Source organism: Rhea americana, unplaced genomic scaffold (assembly GCF_003343005.1).
Source record: "Rhea americana isolate MKP2758 unplaced genomic scaffold, rheAme1 scaffold_10, whole genome shotgun sequence".
NCBI classification, from domain to species: Eukaryota; Metazoa; Chordata; class Aves; order Rheiformes; family Rheidae; genus Rhea; species Rhea americana.
In genome coordinates this window covers 7,946,430-7,952,429 of record NW_028185039.1, presented here as the reverse complement: position 1 = coordinate 7,952,429, position 6,000 = coordinate 7,946,430, and the positions used below count along the sequence as shown (strand labels likewise).

The window sequence follows — 6,000 nt, the reverse complement described above, 5'->3', positions numbered from 1 at the left end:
TTTGATTTCATCTTTCACCTATTCAAAATACATTGATAATCTTAAATTACACAGGAACTTTAAGGAACTGGAGTTACTTGACAGCTACAGAGTGGTGTTTGCTAGTGTCTTCTTCCCCCTCCCTCTTCCCCTTCCCCCATTTCTTTTTCTGTACATCAGTTTTATCATGTTAAAAGTTTGCATATGCAAACTTTTATCCCATTAGTTGAACAGCATACTGAACTATTCTCAAGGGGAATCAACCAGTAATATCCAGAATGACCGCTGATGTTAAGTAATACGTATTAAGCAAAGGCAAAGTGTCTTCTTTCTGCACTATGGTAGTATGTTGTTTAGACTGCATGCTCTGTACTGAAGTAGTAGAAAAGCTGAAAGAATATTATCATGAGCTATACTATTTGACTGCAGATTCAAGATGCCTGTGTTCACAGAACAACAAAATAAAACAGCTTTAGATGACCGTACATGTTACTTGATGGTACTGGATTTTTGACTAAGTCATGTTGCCTCCTTATAGAGCAACTCTGGGCTTAATCATAAAACTGCAATTTGGTTGTCTGCAGAACTGGCACTCTTTGATAAATGGTAACATGTAATATTTTAAGTTAATCTTATTGTAGTGCAAGGCACTTGCTTTTTATTTAAAGGTTTAAAATATGTTGAAGAAATGTGCTTTGACATACTGATGTTAGTTGATTGTTGTTAAGTGCTTGTCTAACTTATGTTCAGGCAGTTACCTTATTAAGAACTCATGGGTAGCATTCTTAGCTTTAGAGAGTATGTGATTACTAAAATAGAGTGTATTTATTTGTTAGGATTTTAATTTTTCAGATGTTTGTTACAAGAAAAAAGGGAAAGAAGATTCAGTTTGGTACTTGAGCCTTTAAATACTGTGACTCTGAGTGCTTGTTGATCCTACTCAGACTAGAAAAGCAGTTGCCTTAGTAGATATGATGGGAATTTGTCCAGTTCTCAGAGACCTTTTTGTCTATATCTATCTATAATAGATAGATCAATAGATAGATCTGTCAGATCTATCTATAGTATTAATTACCAGAGTGAAGTGCCAACTTTGAAATCAAATGAGATGAGCAAATACTCTGTCAAACCAGAGCTGCTGTGCGGTAGCTTCATAGATAAAAACAGAATAACTTTGAATAAAGTACAGAAATAGGATCTAGTATTAGTATTCAGCTCATACTAGTGTTAAGATTATTTGCCTAGAGCAGAATGTGCTTCAAATTCAATGGAGTCGGAAATGAATTTTAAGATTAAAAAAAAATGTGTTTGTCTTGTTATATTGGCTCAGATAATAGTGGAGCTATTTTATTCCAATGTTATTGTCTTACAAGTGCTTTCTTCTGCAAAATAGCAGTTACATTTTGGGGAACTTGCCAGTATGAAGCATTTTTGTTTGATAATGTTTTTAGAGAGTCAATATGAGCAACTATAGCTGATTAAGACAAGGGAGCTAAACAGGTTTTTAAAGATAAACAATATAAGTGTATATTCTAAAAATAAAATTACAATTTAAACCATTTATTAAAATTAAATGCTTGCATACAAAAATGAGACTGTGTAGGATATGTCCTCTGGTGTAAGTTCCAAGCAGTAAAATATTTTGAGGATAAACTCATATATTTGCAAATGTGGAAAGAATGCTATGGAAGCAGTTAATTGAACTTGCTGAAGGTAAAAATTTACAAGCTACAGGGTACTGAACATGCTTTTACTAAGTATGAGCATTAGGCTATAGTAATCCCTACAGGGGTAAATTGAAGAGACAAGAAAGCATCCATTCAGTGTTTGCATTTTGGTGGCTATGCAGCCAGTGGTGTGGAAGATGATAGTTTAGTCATCTCAATTCCTGTTTTCTTAACATTTAAGAAAACACATAGGGGAAATATATCTTAAAATGTGTTCTTCGGGAGTTGTATTTTTTCATCTTCATGCTGGCGTTGTTTTGGGTTGGTGAATTAGTCAGAATGAGCAATGCAAACTAACTCCTTTTAACCTTTCTACTTAAGGTATTATAATATAAATGCCCGCCTTTTCTTTCATAGCAGATTGAAATTTACCTATATACCCACTAACAAAATATAACAACTTGTAGAGGATTCATATAATTCGTGGTCATGACAGCAAACAAATGTTTTCAGAAGCAGTTAAAAATGCTATTCTTAGAGTAGTTGAAAAGATATACATTTGTGCTCTTTTAAAATTTCAGCTGTTGATTCTGAGTCTTTACTCTTACATAAACTTTGAAATCCATGTTTTCTATTCAAGAGGTTTTAGTTTTGAAACCTTGTCTTGCTGCTTGCTTATAGGAAAAAAAGATTCTGAATTTTCCTGGAGAAAATATGAACAGCATGTGATATTGTTAATTACAATACCTGATTATTAGTTGTCAGATAAGAAATAAAGTCCATGGTTGAATTACTCATGACTCTAAAGGAACAGTAGTACAAAAATTAACTCAGTTTCCTGTTTCTGATGAATTACAGATTTATTGTCATGTTGGCTGTCTTTCAGAGAGTGAAGTGAAATAATGAATCAGCTTCTATTGAAAAAATGTTTTTCATAAATTAACTGGAAACATGATTATAAGGCAGTTGCTAATTTTTAAGAACATACGGAACAAAAAGTAAATCAGTTTGAAACACTATTTCCAAATGTTGTTTGCCAGGCCCCTCCTTCCCATTACAGAACAGTGTTTGATATTACTGGTCTCTTAAGTTACTAATGGTTCTCAGTATACGGTTTAGTGAACTACAGTGCAGGTATTGTGCAGTTCATTGCAGGTGTCTTTATTTATGGCACTTCATTTCTAAGACAGTTGCTTTTATGCAAAATGTGAGGTATCCTTTACTTGGAACATGTAGCTTGAACCATAGATTACTCGTTCTTCATTCTGCTATATATGATTGCTTGTAATTCTGATTATATGTTTGAAAATGCCAGTTTCATTGCTAAAGTAAAGTTAAATACTCTGTGTATCTAATGGTGTCCTGAATAGTCTTTTTCTTTGAACGTAGGCTGTCAGACATAAATGATTAAAATACAGAGAGACTGTGTGTGTGTGTGTGTGTGTTTGTGTAGGATGTAAATATGACCGTCAGCCTGAAGAGTATCTTTATTTGCTTAAATTTGAATTAAGCGTTCTAAAACTTAAATGTAATATGTATATTTTTAAGAAGTTGTACAAACTAAAGTTTACTATTGATTAGAATATTGCTCTTTCAAATTTAAACTAATTTACTGTCTGTTAAAGAATTTCGTAGTCCTTAACTGAAAATACACATTTGTACTGATGACCAACGTGGAAGACTAAAGCAGTAATGGTATTTGAACTACTTGTCTGCATATTTGTATGTATGTACATTAAGCTATTGTTTATAAATACTGGTGTACATTCATAAGCATGTATCCCTCTACATGCATATTCATACACAAAAATAAATAGGTTCTACTACCCTACCTGCAAAACACAGATGCCTGTGTTTTAAGGATGTTTTTGAAAATTTAAGTGTTTTTCTAACATATATAGAAGTGGGAAGAACAAAAAAGTGAAAGGAAAAGAAAATCTCATATTATTAGACCTCAGCCCTTTAAAAAGCTATCTCAATAGAGCAAGCAAAATACATTTGCATACTTTAACATGCAGGCACTCCTCATATGAGAGTCTGTTCTTTCCTGCTGCAGTTTATTAATCTGTAGTCTGCTGAGATTTCATAGTATTCTTGGTAGATTCTAATACAATTTCCTCTTATAATTTAATACTTCTCTGAACAAACAGAAGTGACTCTTTCAGCTGTTTCACAAGTTCCCTGCTGTCCTGTGGCTAGAATCAACTATTTGATGAGCAGTAACAAAGGCTTGTTAAGTTCCTTGCTTCTGAAAATGTGCAGACTACTAGTATGCATCTTCTTTGTATGCTTCATACAATGCTAAGCTAAATTAAGTGGTTGCTGTGTCATGTGAAAGCATCTGTATTGTCCAGTGTGTTTCCACTATTTTTTTAACAGAACAGAAATAGCTACTTTACTATGCTAGCTGATAGCTATGCACAGCAACCTAATTTCCAGTAAGGAATGAAACCATTGGCAAGATAGAAACCTAGCCCACTGGTCCAAAAACTGCAAAAGGTGCCAAAAGAGGCAGTAAAGTTAGTGTTCCAGGTGTTTTCTATTTTTCAGTGTCTATATGGCTGAGGGATTGAATATACTGCAAGAGACATAGGACCTCTGAAGAGAGGGAATGTGATGTGTTGAGACTACACAAATTTAATCATGCTCTAATTCTGCCTTGTTGCCTTCTGAGGCCAGCTAAGGATGAGTTGCCACACTAATGAAGTGTGATGGACTAGAATGAGTAAGCATTGACTAAAATTTGTGGAGGGATTTCTGCGTATTCATAAACCAGACTTAAAACTCTATGATGTCTTATGTATTTGACTTGCGAAGTTTGTTAGCTGTTCTCTGACTCATTTTGCCTTCAATGATGTGAAACTTGGAACAGAAACATAATTTACTCCCTTTTATCTGATGACTCATGTATTAATTTTCAGAAGATTATTTTATCCTTTCTAATGCAGTAAATGTAAACTCAAGTTCAAAATAAAAAAAAATTAAAGTTATTAATTTTTTGACATAAGAATGAGTATTTGGTGATTATTTGGATTCTCCTTTGAGTCATTTTTTAAGCTGTTTAAGAAGGTAAGTGGCAGTATTTCATGTAATACCAACACTGAGACTGAGTATTTATTTAGCTTGGGTTGGTATTTAAAGGTCAGACAATAGTTGTCTTTGTTGCTGTTGTTCTTGAGTCTGTTTGTTTTTTACTTCTTGAATGACTACTTAGCTGTGCTTTTCTGCTTTCTTAATGGAAGCTTGCAGTGATGCCCTCCTAACTGGAGTGTATGCCCCAGGAATAAACTGAGATAGTTGTGTTGCAGTTAACCAGTTTTGGGTCGTTCCTAAAGTATTGGCTGATAAGCCACCTCAGCAGCTTTGCTAAATTGCTATTGTCTAGTGCTCTGTTCTAGAAGGGCCAATGGACTCTTTTAGGAACAAAGTTGAAAATCTTAAGCTATGAAATGTATCTGTAGTTTTTCGTGATTTCTAGTGTTGTCTTTTTAATATGCAGACTATTCTACAATTAATATTTTACTGTAATCTGAATTGTAGCGGTAGCAATGTGGAGTTCTTATCTGGGTATTTATCATCTGACATGTTAGGAGATCTTGTAACTGCAGCACAAAACTTAGCAAGACTCAAAAATGTGAAATAGTGTTTAAATGTCTCCTGTAACTAAGGATCCTCCAGGCTGTACCCGCTTTACGTTTTTGTAATACAATTTGAATGAAGTGTGGTTAATTAAAATGACTACACTTGCAATATGTAGGTAATTTTTGATCACAAAATCCAGAACTTAATGAACAAATTTAATTTACTTGCATTCATACTTTTTGGAGTAGTGGATTCTTCCTCCTATAAAGGAGAAAAATTCTCATCAGTGTAAATTTCACAACTGAGTTTCTTTTGTAAAAGAAGCCACTCTAAACTGTAGGTAGTATAGGTGTTATGCTTCCCATCCTCCTCATTGTATGGTGTTACCATTAACATATTTTGGAAGAAATGAGTCTTTTTCAGTTTAATGTATTTTATATTTTCGAGTTTTCTGATGAATTTAAGCTCTTTTTGTTTTTTCTTTAAGTAAGAAACTAGATGCATTGTGACTTGCTTCATTTGCCAAGTAGGTGAATGTATTTTCAGAACCAATTTTCAATGTGGCAWAAATCAGAAGACAAAATAATTGATACAGAGCTTTGAAAATGTCCATGTACATATACATACATGTATATATACATATATGTGTTTATTTCTTGGGCAGACAGGAAGCTATATCTATAGGGTATATTAGAGTTAAACCTTGAGCCTTTTGCAGAAATGTTTCTGTAGTTCCAAAGAGATACTGTTTAGTAAACATCTAGAGCAGATA

General features: G+C 33.6%; 1 protein-coding gene across 3 annotated transcripts in view; it reads left to right on the top strand.

Annotated features, from left to right (window-relative positions):
* The window catches only part of CLEC16A (C-type lectin domain containing 16A), a 72,408-nt gene that overhangs the window by 41,098 nt on the left and 25,310 nt on the right, over positions 1–6,000 (top strand). The window lies entirely within an intron of this gene.